Source organism: Sturnira hondurensis, unplaced genomic scaffold (genome assembly GCF_014824575.4).
Source record: "Sturnira hondurensis isolate 20B ecotype Veracruz unplaced genomic scaffold, ASM1482457v3 Scaffold0007406, whole genome shotgun sequence".
Taxonomy (NCBI): Eukaryota; Metazoa; Chordata; class Mammalia; order Chiroptera; family Phyllostomidae; genus Sturnira; species Sturnira hondurensis.
Window position 1 is genome coordinate 8,124,794 of NW_028080037.1, and position 14,445 is coordinate 8,139,238.

The 14,445-nt window shown below is 36.9% G+C and overlaps 1 protein-coding gene and 1 pseudogene across 3 annotated transcripts in view; one reads left to right on the forward strand and one right to left on the reverse strand.

Annotated features, from left to right (window-relative positions):
• MED13L (mediator complex subunit 13L) overlaps positions 1-14,445 on the reverse strand; it is a 259,792-nt gene that overhangs the window by 152,256 nt on the left and 93,091 nt on the right. The window lies entirely within an intron of this gene.
• LOC118991140 (high mobility group protein B1-like) lies at positions 9,031-9,936 on the forward strand (annotated as a pseudogene).

Sequence of the window (14,445 nt, forward strand, 5' to 3'; positions counted from 1 at the left end):
GTCCACAACAACCAACATTTTAATATGTTTTCTTCACTTTTTTTATTCCCAGTGCCTGGTAAGTGGTGACAATTAAATAGTTGTCAGTAAATGATTCCTATTATCAAACAAGCACACAGCAATAGTTTTGTAGCTGCTTCTTACTCTAGGTAAAAGGCTACATTAAAAGTTCAGGACTATTACTGATTTATTTACTATTTTTTAAGTTCAAGTATGCACAATTCATGTGTGCATATATATAAAAATAAAGTGACACTTTTACAATAGATATATTTTAAAGCAATGTGAGTTGAAGTCAAATGTGTTATAGTGGCCATATTATTAGAATTATATATTTTAAAAATTAGAACTATTTTTACAGTGTCTTTACATATCAGAATTGCAAACTGTCAAGCTCTTCCTTATACCCAGATTAAGCAGGTGAATTCACAACTGCCTGTTGTATTTCATCTTATTTATCAGCAAGCTTTGCAGGTTCAGGCTCTGACGGATTCAAAGTGAAAAAGAATTACAGGTTTGCTCCCCCCCAGGTGACTCTACAATTGGTGTTGATTGCTTAATTCTGAACTACATGAGTAGCTAACCACTGATTATGAAATGCCCAGATTCATTTTATTTTCTTTACTGTTTACACACTGTAGAATGAACGTTTGGGCAAGCGACAGAAATGCCAAAGAACCTCAAGAAACAGAGGCAAAATAGAGCATGCCTCTAAAATGCTCACTATCCTTTGTCTGGAGGATGGGTACTATGACTAACCTCCTAGAAAGCGACTTCGAAAGCATCTAAAGTAAACACATATGTGAAAAAGGCATCACTGTCACTTCTTAATTGTAAAATGTGACAAGAGCATTTCATTCGCATAGCACACTTGTACATGTTCCAAAGAAAAAGTCATAAAATTGCTTTAAAAAGGTTCTCGCTTTTGTTTTTCTTTGTATTGTTTTGTTGTTGTTCTTCGGGGGGGGGGGGATACAGAACATGAAGAAAAATTTTAGAATTTACCAATGCTAAGTATTTTTCTGCCTTCCTCAGTGTCAAACTAAATGAGGCTATGTGCTACTCTTGACATACCAATGTACACAATAAGTTATTGTGCCACATTCAATGCATATGACAAATGAAATAGAACACAAAATTACTTCTTGGTCACAAATTAACTAAAACGAAACAACGATCACCAGAGTCCTGGAAAGTTAGGCACATCCTTACTTCTTTAAAGTTGGCTTAGAAAGATCTCAATTACAAATGGGCTATGTTCCAAAATTTTATTTGTAAATCACTGACTTAGAATTCGAAACTCTGTTCCACAGAAGCAACATTGAATACATCAGTTAGGTTCCCAGCTTGTCCATAACAGCTGATACTACCTTAATTTACACATCCACTTGGGAACTGACTCACCTCCATTATTCTGAGACCCCCTTCTTCTAAAACGTTTCCATTAAATTGTGCATTAATTGATTTTGTGGTCTAAGCTACATATAAAACCACCATGCTTGCTATATATTGCTATGAAAACAAGCAAACAAATTGCAGGGCAAGGCAAGAAAGAAGAGAAACTGAAAATAGTTTCTTTTCTTCATGTCTCAGTTAAGGGCTGGACCAGGGGTGTCCAACCTTCTGGCGTCTCTGGGCCACACTGGAAGAAGACAAGTTGTCTTGTGCCACACATTAAATACACAAACGCTAATGAAAAGTGATGGGTAGAAAAAAGGTTTTAAGTAAATTTACAATATTGTGTTGGGCCACATTCATGCTCATCCTGGACCTTGATTGTGTTCACTGTTCATGTTCATAAATGGGACATAAAGTTGCAAATACTAAATCACGTAAAATGAGTGTACAAAACCTATTTCCAAGAAAATCATAGCGATTTGTACCTTTATCAAAACAGAAGACCACACATATACAAACACCTCCTTCAGATTCCCAATTATGTAGCAGATGCTACAGAACTTTTAAAAAAGTCAGGTGGAGACACAGAGCCACGGGCTAGGCACACGTGCAGCTTATCTTTGCTTGCCTTTTCCTTCACCCCTGGGTTACACACAAGAAAGGGCCCTGAATGAGCTGAGCAATTCTTGCTATTCTACTGTCCCAAAGGTTTTTAACTCATCATTTGGAAGTACTCATACCATTATTCCATTTAAATTAATGTTTGACAATAAACTTTCCTGATTCTAAATCAAATTCAGAATCCACAAGGCCGCACCCTCATCTATGGGGAGAAAGCAAAGTCGGTGCTCAAGTATTCCTGAAAATACCCCTACTTCCTGCCCTCTACTGCCCCAAAGAGCTCAGCTCCCAATATCCAACACTAAGAATGATTTTAAATTCCATTTCTGAGATTCTGGGTGATTCCAACACTGAGTTTGGTCTGAGGATCTTTATCCCAAATCTGTTTTCGCATATACACACAAAAATCCTTTAATGAGAAAACGTTCCCCCAAACATGGTATTTTTGCTTAAAGCATTCTTAATATGCATTCTTTATGTCAATGGCTAAGAATTTGGCTCACAAACTTACCTACTGTACTTTTCATTATGAATTCACTATGAATGAATGGTCTCTTACTATTCCAACTACTTCATGTAGAGATGTTTAAGGATTAACTGAGATGCTATCTAAATGTACAGAAAATAGTGCCTCTGGAAGAGAGTAAATAAACCTGAAAAAGTTGTGATAGTCTACGCACGGGAGTAGTCTGACTGCTGCATGCTAATATATCTCACGGGTTCAGTTATTTGCTATCTGTGCTCTTATCACTTCAAGTTGCACTTCACGGCATCAATGCAGTGCTTCTGCCCCATAGTTGCCCCACTTAACTCATCCCATTACACTTATGAAGGCAGTTACGTGTTTCTGGGTGTTGAACAACACAGCATTGCAGAACACATCTCTGTACACTAAATTCATATTGTAATTCCATTATCTTCAGATGGTCAATGAAATTAAATTGCTTTATCACCATCATCTACAGATCAACAAATTAATACCTGTCTGAATCAAGGAATCCTGACATCTAACCTCTATGAACATCACTGTGTATCCTTTAAGAAAGGGAAACAAGCTCTGGCTGGTGTAGCTCCATGGATTTTGAGTGCCAGCCTGTAAACCGAAGGGTCATAGGTTCGATTCCCAGTCAGGGCACATGCCTGGGTTGCAGGCCAGGTCCCCAGTGGGGGGGTGCACAAGAGGCAACCACACATCAATGTTTCTCTCCCTCTCTTTCTCCCTTTTTTCCCCTCTGTCTAAAAATAAATAAAATCTTTTTTAAAAATACAAATAATTTTTAAAAAGGAAAGGGAAACTATTGTATACATACAAAGATTTCCTCATCACAGGCTGAAAAACAACTTCAGATGGACTTCCTGGAGCTGAGTCCCGGGGCAGCTGTATGCTGGCCTGGCTCACCTTTTGAAGTTCCCTTCCAGCCCTGAGATTCTTCTATGTGTTCTCCTGCTGCTATGTGGTTTTCAAAGTAAATGGCATGTAGTAGTTGCTCAGTAACTATTTAGAGTAGTTTTCCAATTAGTCTAGGCTTACTGAAGGAAAACTTTAAAAATTCCCAACACGATAGTAACAAAGTTTTAACAGCAGGTTCCATATTCTCTGCAATAGCTAAACAAGTCAGTAAATAAGAAAAGAAAAAACATTCCTTTCCCATTTGTGGCAAGAAAAGTTTTTAAAAGTGCTAGCAAGAAAATTACTTTAAATTTTGAGTAAAATTACTTTAAATTCTCTAAAGAGCACCAACTCGAGAAGAGTGGCAATAGTATATGGACGGACAAAACGCATCACATATGTGCCTATTCCAACAAAGACAACTCTCAAATATTTACGACGTGCCTATGTATAAGAAGGTATTATTAGAGAAGAAAGAAAAATAGTTACACCCCTGGGCCCTTGCCCTCAGAGACAGTAAGACACATATCCATTTAACCAATATTCAACCACTGTTTACTAGGGAAACACTGCACTTATTTAAAAAGCTTGTACTATAGAAAAAAGAGTGGCTAATGCAATACAATATAGTCAGGTTTCGACAAAAATGAAGAAAAGGTAGTCAATCAAAGTTATCAAAAACAGCTTTTTTTCCTTTTCCTACTACAAACGTAAAGAATAGCCTGTTTCACAGGGGACGGGCTGGGATGGGAGTCAGGGATGGAAAACTGTACTTGAACAATAAAAAAAAAAGAATAGCCTGTTTCTACCAAAGCCCTAATATCATTCATCATTTCACATACTAAATACAACACCTTACTTTGCTACATTTGTCAGATTTAGCAACATAAAACTGATTCCTTAATCTAAGAAACTATCCTATTAATATTAGTGGTGTTAAATAACATGAAATCATTAAATACACTGCTAAAAGATGGATTTTTTTTCAAGTTGCTAGGGGTGATTTAGGTGTTAAAAGTAATTTGTTTTCATTCACTCATATGTACACAGATACACGCATATTCATTTATTTGATTACATGAAAGTTCAAGAAAGAAAAAAGTATTAAAGGAACTCCAGTTATTTATTTAATTTATCAGTGTGCTAGTAACTCTCAACTCTTCCCTCTACAGTTGTACTTGCTTTATAAAAGAATACTACATACATTTTTATGGAATTATGCAATAAAATTATTTACATAATTTGTTGCTGGGAGAACTTTAAAAATGGGGACTACATTTCTCTCCTACAAAATGAGGAGAGCTACCACAGGTAGCTCCAAAGGAGAAAAAAAGGGAAAAAAGTTTGAAAAATTCTTACGGCAATAGCAAAAAAGGGCTTTATAGTGGCCACTTAAAAATAAAATTAGCAAAGAAATAATGTAACAGCTTGATAATCTGTACCAAAAACTTGTTTGCTTATTTATGTATGTCTGCTCATTAACCTGCTCTACATTTGTAGCTAAAACCACCCTGGATTTTAAAATATATATATAATAATATATTTTAATATATAATGCTATATAAAAATATATAATAATAAAAGCTTACTCTGATTTTGTTATCTTGGGGAGAGGACAGAAAAGGAAGGGGAAGTAGTAGAATTTAGGGTACCTTCTTGAGAAGGTAGAGAACTGAATACATTATCTATTCTAGCCAATCAATACCACATTTTGAAGTATTTTATTCCCCATCAGCTTCCCATAAAAATGTGTTCCAAATCTACTGCCTTTGATCCATTCTTCTCACCATTTCCCATTATCTTGATAAAACACAGCTCTTATCGTGTCACTCCATTGTTTAAAATGTTTTTACTGCCTAAAAATAAAGTTCAACTATCTTAGAACTGTTTTTCTTTTCCCCACCTATTTGCTAAGTTTTCTCTGGGTGCCTCCTTCTGTCTGTCTGTTCCCACCCGCTAACAACTCATTTCAGAGACTTTAAACACACCATCTCACTCTTGCTCATGCACTGCACCAGGGACCTGCAATGGGACACCTTGTTCCCATCTTTGCTAATATGCCACGCTTTCCATAAAACTTCCCTCATATTCCTCAAGGGAGATTAATTTTTCTCTCTCCTGACTTCTCAAGGCATTCTTGATTACACTTACGTCACAAAACTTGTCAGGTCTTACATCATAGTTAACTATATATTGTACAAAGTACAATACACTCCTACAGATCAAAGGCTCATCAAAGGAGCTGCCTAGAGCTTGGCCATCATGTCCTATTGTTACATATGCACCCCTAAGAACCCTAAAAAAGAAGTCCACATATTTCAGATAACCAGGCAATATGTTTGGTTCATCTGTGATTCTATCTGTGACCCATGTTTTCACTTTTTAATTTTCACTCGACAAAGAGAGCTCGCTTTACGAATTAGAGCCCAGGTGCATCCAAAACGTCAAATGGTTTGTGCCTGAATAAATAAGCAACTTAAAGATCAATAGCTGATATTTGTGGAAAAAGTTTCTAAATGTCAAATTCTCCAACTATCTCTGATCAGACCTTGAAAAACAGGTAATAATCCAAATAAGGAAAGAGAGACCTTAAGGAGAGAGTGGACCCAAGCAGAGGAAACAACGTGAATAAAGGCACAGAGATAACAGGCAGTGAGAATGGTTTAGCTAAGAGATGAGTGAGTGGGAAATGTTAGGTTCCTTTCACATGTCTCCATAGAGCCTGGAACTAGCTGGCAATTTTAAAACATTGGCAAATGGATGAGAAAATACGCTTCAAAGGAGTAAAGGTGGAGGGGCGTAAAGGGGTAAGAGGAAGGCAGAAAGAGTGGGAGAGAGAGGTGTAACAGTTCTTTTTTGGCCTCCGATCATTACATTTTTAAAACTGACTTAAAGTAGCGACATAAATTGACTACAGTAACCACATAATTGACATAAACTGACTGTAGTAGTGACTCATTTCTCTTGAATTGGATTATGTGCCCCCCAAAACCCTAACTTTATTTATTTAATAAATGCACACATGAAGCGATCTAGCTGTCAAAAAATGGATCTAACTGCAAAAATCTTTGCAAAGATTCTAATTGGAATCAGAGATGATGCTAACATCGCTGCTGATGCTGAGATCGCTGCTGTACCAGTATGGCCTTAAGCCAAACCTCTTATTCTGGCTGACCGTGCAACCTGTGTCACCAAACATTAACTTCACACAACACGCAACAAGCCACCAAGTGTCTAGTCCTCTTGCATCTGCTTAAGGCCAGATCCTACCTTCACTTACAGTAGAACCAGCTTATCAACTAGACACATGCTCAAACCTAACAACTTAACAACATGCTCAAATTATTCAAACTATTGAAAAGAAATCCAAGGCAGCAAAAAGAAGGTGATCTCTAGTCTTCTTATTAACTAGATATTGTCATCACTCAGTAGACCAGATTTCCAGAGTAAGTGAGAAAACCTTAATTCACCAGGCCGGCACCCCACACCCTACACAGTCAGGCCCAAGTATCCATCCCGCTCTCATCTCCTGCTCTCCCTTTAATGTACCTCCACTCTCCAGCTGAATTTCACTGACTTCCCCCCATGTAAGTTTTACTGATTCTCAGAATCATCCATTATTTCTCTGACCTCCCACAGAACTAAAGCACACTGCTCTCCCACTGGTAATTTCCTAATTTTATCGTTAACTGTTTACAGGACTCAAAGGCCAGGAAGATAGTGAAAACTTACTTTATAGATGGGCACTTAAGAATAATGGAAATACATAAGCTTTGAAACTAGGTAGATCTAGATTTGAAAGCCAGATCTGCGGCTTCCTGGTTGTTGGTCTTAGGCAGGTAAAACTTTACCGCTTTCAATCCAAGTTTCCTCTTTCAACCTGTATCACTATTAACTGCTCTGAGACTCAGAGCTGGTACACGTAAAGCATCTGGGACCACCCTAGACCCACAGCAGGGACCCGACACACAGTGGTCACTACTATGATTCAACTTGGTGCTTCCTGTGCTCCACTCCCCACACATCCAACATATCAACCTTACTGTTAAAATTTTTTTGAGAAAACTAAAGTTGTAAGAATAAACTGGGACCATAATTTAAAGTTCATCTTAGGCTTAGGGCAACCAGAATCACCTGGAGGGTAATTCTGGTTGCCCTGGGAGGGGATGTTTACCTTATACCATGGCTATAACACTGTTATTCAAAAGAAATGCGTATTAAAGAGGTCTTCATTAAGAAGCCAATTTTCATATGTAACTGGTTAAGAAGTCAGAAATATCTTAAGTCACTACAGAAATGCTAGAACTGTTAAATGCTTCAAGTGAAAATGTTTCTTCACATCCTATCTATAAAACGCTTCTTTAATAAAAAAATATTTTTAAAAGGAATCATGAACTACATTAGCAAGAGGCTATGACAGAAATTTAGCAATAAATATATACAGTGGAATTCCTTTGTTATATAAAACATATTGAAACTGTATTATATATGGCCTTTAGGAAAATGTGGGTGTGATATACCCTACTGAGTGGCTGAACCTGAGCAACAAGAAGCCACATTACAACAGATCTAATTGCAGGAACAAATCTACAGCAAGTTTAAAAAAATTAGAATTAACCAAAATGTCAGAAAGCAAAATGATGCCTTCTGCCTGTAGTGGCTCGGGAGCCAGGTAAAACCATGTATACTTACTGCTAACATTCACGAGGGTGAAAGTTAAAGACAAAAACACAGAGACAGAGAAGCAAGAGGTAAAGTAGGTCTTTCAGAAAGACATCTCCTAAGTCTAAGGACATTCAAGTGCATTAACACTCAATTTCTATTCCTTATGCTTTCTCAACTCTATACTACTATGTGCCTTCTTCATTTTGCCCAAGACGCCCAAATGTCAAATTCTCTCTAGTCGAACCACTCAAATACCATCCCCTCCCACTTCCCTACATACTCCATTAGAAGGAGTCCCTCTGCCTTCACTATCTTGAAGCATTTCTACCTCCCCCGACTTATAGTACTTCCACCTCCATCTTAAATGGGGTATATTTTGTCTCTTGAAGGCTCTCTCTCCCCTATTGGATTATAAACTTGTTACGAACAGAATGTTCTTATAAAGGCTCAAAATGGTTGTGAAAAGAGTCAATATTCAGTATATGCCTGACAAATGAAAGAGAAATTTTTTTTCAGTTGGAAATTATTTTTAGCATTGTTGTTCTAGCATAATTATATTGTTTCCCTACCTAAATAAACTTTTCTAGCAACGATGGTTCATACCTTTCTAGTATGAGAGAGATAATAAAAAGATACTCGTGTGTGTATGTGTGCGTGCGTTGCTCTGTTGGGAAATGGGTGACTAAACTGTCATGGTCTGTCTGCAGGTAGGCAGTTTCCTCCACTTCCAGCGTATGTCTACCACTCGGAATGCAAGCTACATTTTCTACAACAACCTCCAGGGGCGGCCTACTCTTCTGCCCTCTTCTTGCCACTTACCCTGTCCTGGTCCCTCAGAAAGCAGAAGGGTCTCCTAGGTAAGGATCTGGAGTCACAGGACCCACTCTTTTCAAAACCCACTGGTACAGAAAAGAGGGGAAGGGGAGAAGGTTGTTCGACATCAAAAAACATCTACGAGCAATAAGCAAACAAAATGTGCGAACAGAACAGTGTGCTTATATGAGGAAATGCTCTAACTCTTTAAAGATGCATACTGAAATAAGAAATTGCATTATTTACAACCACTGCAGTCCACTGAGCACCAGAGACAGCACCAGGGCAAGTGAGAGCCACACGGGCACTGGGTGACTCTGTGCTCACTAAGGAAAAGTAATTAAACATGGGCAAAGGAGACCCTAAGAAGCTGAGAGGCAAAATGTCATCATAGCTTTCTTTGTGCAAACTTGCCAGGGGGAGCACAAGAAGCAGCCAGACGCTTCAGTTAACTTCTCAGAGTTTTCTGAGAAGTGCTCAGAGAGGTGGAAGACCATGTCTGCTCAAGAGAAAGGAAAATCTGAAAACATGGCAAAGGCAGACAAGGCCCGTTAAGAAAGAGAAGTGAAAACTCATATTCCTTCTAAAGGAGAAACAAAAATGAAGTTCAGATCCCAGTATACCCAAGAGGCCTCCTTCGGCCTTTTTCTTGTTTTGTTCTGAGCATCACCCAAAAATCAAAGGAGAGCGTCCCAGCCTATCCATTGGTGATGTTGCAGAGAAGCTGGGAGAGACACTGAATAGCACTGAGGCAGATGACAAGCAGCCTTATGAAAAGAAGGCTGCTAAGCTGAAGGAGAAATATGAAAAGGATATTGCTGCATACAGAGCTAAAAGAAAGCCTGATGCTGCAAAAAAGGGAGTCGTCCAGGCTGAAAAATGCAAGAAAAAGGAGGAGGAGGAGAAGATGAAGAAAGAAGATGGAGAGGATGAAAAGGAAGAAGACAAAGAAGATGAAGAAAATGATGATGAATAAGTTGGTTCTAGTGGGGGGGTTTTCTTGTCTATGAAGCATTTAACCCCCCTCTACACAACTCACTCCTTTAAAAAAAAAAAGGAAATGTAAGGCTGTGTAGGATTTGTTTTTAAACTGTACAGGATCTATTTTTGTATAGTTAACACACTATCGAATGTGTCTTTAGACAGCCCTGTTCTGGTGGTATTTTCAGCAGCCACTAACCTTGCCTGGTACAGTATGGGGGTTGTACATTGGCACGGAAGTTTAAAGCAGGTTCTTGTTGCTGCACAGCAGGAATTAGTTATATATGGGGATGATAGTTTTTTTCATCTTCAGTTGTCTCTAATACAGCTTATACAAAATAATTGTCGTTCTGTTAACTGAATACCACTCTATAATTGCAAAAAATAAAAAGTTGTTGATGTTTTGTTGGCATTCTGAATGCTTCTAAGTAAATACAATTTTTATTTAAAAAAAAATAAAAAGCAATTTCATTATTTATAAGACTTGTTTTAAAACTTTCATGAAAAAAATGTGTAAGGTAAACCTGGCAAAGGTGAGCAGTATGTGGGGTGTTTAGTATAATATCTACCTAGCTTTTCGGCTGTTTCAAATTTTTCATTAAAGGAAATAAAAAGAATTTTAAAAACTAAAAAAGAGAAACCTCAGTCTGTGAAACCTGAATTCCAGGCCCAGCTAAATCATGTATTGTATAGATAGAGCTAAGTTACTAAACCACTGTAAGCCTTAGTTCATTTGTTGAAACAAAAAATGACAATAATACAAAAATCGAAGAGTTGCTCAAAGATTACACTATAAAATAATTAGGACAGTGATATCAAACAGTAATTACACAATATGTTAGCTATTATTAATATTCCTACTGCAAGGAATAACCTGGTCAGAATCTTATTTTCCCACTCTACACAGAACTTACAGCCATACGGGGAGAGGACGTACCTAAAAGAAAAGATCACCACCTTTCTCCAGTCCCACATTTGCCAAGAGACTAGAGTGCCAGCTAAAAGCCACACAATGGAACAAAGGAAACTGAAGTGTCACCTCCACAGTAGGGATCCAATATACGACAGTCATTATTGTCCCTACTATGGAAGTGGCAAGAGAAGACCCAGTGTACTTGTGACTGGCAGCTGCCACAAATCTCCCACCTTCCCCATTTCCACCACCACACACAAATTAGCAGAAAAGAGAACAAGCCCTGACTAGAGTGACTCAGTGGGTTGGGTATCATCCTGCAAACCTAAAGGGCACCAGTTTGATTCCCAGTCAGGGTACATTCCTGGGTTGTAAGCCAGGTCCCCACTGGGGACGGGGCAAGAGGAAACCAATCAATGTTTCTTTCGTGCATGGATGTTTCTCCCCCTCTCTAAAAATAAATTTTAGAAAACCTTTAAATAAAAAAGAGAAAAAAAAAAGAGAACCAGAAGCAATTGATCTCTATGACAGTAATATATATTATACATCTATAATATCAAAACTCTGTTTTTATCCATACAATAAAGAATTAAAGGTAAGAGCTGTGAACACTTAAAGGCCAAAAGCAAGTTAAATTCAGTCTCCTAGAAGAAATAATGGTCAATATTCTAATGGCACATTACCATGGGAGGCAACTGTTTCTCTCTTCCTGAAAGAAACAGAAAACATCTGCTTCTATTTTACCCCACTCTCCTTACTGCAGGAAATTTTGTAAACAAACGGAAAACCTTAATATTCAAAGAGTACTTAGCTTAATTTTTCCTTTTGCACTTAGTATGTTTGTCCACAAGCACAATGAAGGTTTACTTACACCACGGTCTCCCATGTCCTTCCCCAAGTGGACAACATGCAGATCAAAAGAAATAAACAACCCCTTCATTAAAAACAGAAAAGAGAAAGCCTAATACACATACACATATTAATGTCAGTGAAAGGAAAACTAAATAGCAGACACAACAACAAGAAATGTAACAGCTGCCCAGAGCTTTGTTCTTGCAGCAGTAGCAGAAATAGTGATGTTAACATTAACAGCTTATACTTACAGTTTTCTATGAGCTAAGTGATTTCTATGTACTAAACTCACATAATCCTCAAATTCAATGAAGTATTATTATGACTCTAATTCCCCAGTTTACAAAGAAAATGAAATTTAGTGCTTTGTCAAAAGTCACACAGCTGGCACCCAGGGGAAATGGGATTTAAACTCAAGTTTGACTCCAAAGCCCTTAATCATTATATTTACCTATAACCTTCTCTCCAATGGATCCCTACCCCTGCTATAAGCCTGGACCTAGGACTCTGGTATTGTCAAGGCCAATTAGTGGCATTAACAAAGATAAAGCAGAGTCATCTTCCCACCCCCCAATAAAAAACTGCTAAGAGCTAATTCTAGTCAGAATACTTTCAGGAGAAAATTCTACTTTTTTTAAAATTTGTTTTTCCAATGTTGTCAGTTCAAACTCACCTTATCCAGAAACCCGTTTTGAATGACTCATTCTCTGAAGAGGTCAGATAATTAAAGAGTTACTGTACTAAGAATGGAAAATTTGTGCAGTACTACTAGTTCAATAAAATAATGTGTAAAGTACCAACATTGCATAAAAATACACAGACTCTTAACTCTTATTTTTTAAAACCTATTAAAAGATAGATATTAAATTCCAACCAAAGAAAATAAGTACTCAACTTTTACAACTAATATTTTTGGAAAAAAATACTCTTTCTTAGGCTTTGAATACTTCCAAATCCCATGTTTATTTTAAATTAATTTAATGGAAGAAAGCCAATAGTCTAGACAGAACAAATCTACCATAGTTCAGTCACAGTATGTACATTTCATAGTTGCTCATGAAAATGTGTTCAGCTTGAAACAGGAGACGCCTTTTCTCTGTCCCTACGAAGCACTGTGGGCAGTGCGGAGGTTCGTGTAACTGTCAGAGCAGCACCTGGCCACACAACATCTCACACAAGTGTCTGCTTCACACTTATCTATAATGAAGGTTTACATAACACAAACTTGAAACTGTTGACATACTAATTATTCTTCACTGCGCCTAGTCAGAGAATTTTTTTGTCCTTCAAAAGACTAAAACAGATATATTGATTCTCAGTTCCAAGTATTCATTCTTTCATTTTAATAAAATGATCAAAGATATGTAATTATACATATATTTTTATGCTTAAAACAGTAAGGTAACAAGTAGAAATTAAAATACCATTTCCATTATTGTAGTGTACATATAAACTTATATTCTAATTACTTTTTATTCAACTGAATAGAGGAAAAATTTCTGCATATCAAGTATTTCCATGTTTCTATTAGAGAAATCACTCTTGAATGGTTTTCCCTAAACCTTTTACTTATAAGAATTTTTCTTCAATCTGTTACTGCAAACAACTGTCATGATTTTATTTCTTTAAAAAAATCGTGAAATTCTTTAAGCTTGTGTTACTATTAGCAACATGTTAAGGTTCAAGTTTGACTTTAGTTGTATTTTTGCAGTGGTACTAAATCTGTCTCCAACTATATTTTCTAGCAAAAGTAAGCTATAACTTGCAATTTTTCATGAAGCATATATTATACATAAGACATAAGTACATCCATTAAGATACTATTTTTTACTCCAAATTAATAAAAAATACTAAATTAAAGGTAGCACAGTATAAAATGCAAAGAGCCTTCGATTCCTGAGAAAAAGTTTTAATAGGCCAAGCTTCAGTTTAATACCTATAACACAGTAGAGAAGTGATGTTAATTCTAAGCCAAGCATCAGTGTAAGTTAAGGAAGGGATGCTGTACACTGCAGGCCAGGTTTCCAAGTGCCAGCCTTCTCTTTATATGAGTACCAAAGCATCAAAAGTATAAACAACCACCACATGTGTCTGCATGCAGAAATACTGTAATAGGCAAAGTCAGATTTGGTGTTATTTAAATAAATGCATGATATTAATTCTTGAGAATCAAAAGAAAAGAGAACAAGAATACAAGACACACTCTGAGAAAGGATATTCCTAAAGGTTTTTTCCTTCCCCCTCACCATTCCTTCCCTCTATATCCTCCTCCACACCCACCGACCCTACAGAAGATTCGGCACCTGCACATAAGAAGGAACATGTACCACCAACAAAACAGCAGACATGAGTCAGAGGGACTGTCATGTGACTAGCATTTTGATAATATTGCTAATGATTAACAATTACTGAACATTTACTATGTCATTTTAAATACATTATTTCATTTAATGTTTTATAATCCTATGAAGTTCAGTACTACTAATACACCAATTTTACAAATAAGGACACTAAGGCACAGAAAGCTAAGGGAGTATTTCAAAAATCACATGACTAGTGAGAGGTTCATTTGGATTCAGTTTTTTTCTATTCTATACCAAACACAGAAATTTAACAAGAAATGTCAACCATCAGCCAATAGTTCTTAAGACTTCATTCTCTAGGAAAATAAAAAAATTCCATTTCCACTTCCTTCAACTACAACAATAAACTCACCATCATTACCAGGAAAGAATTTTCTTTATTGGGTTTTTCTAAGTTTTAAAGGAAGGGCAACACGTAAAAGTTAAAAATCAATAGTATAATATTTATT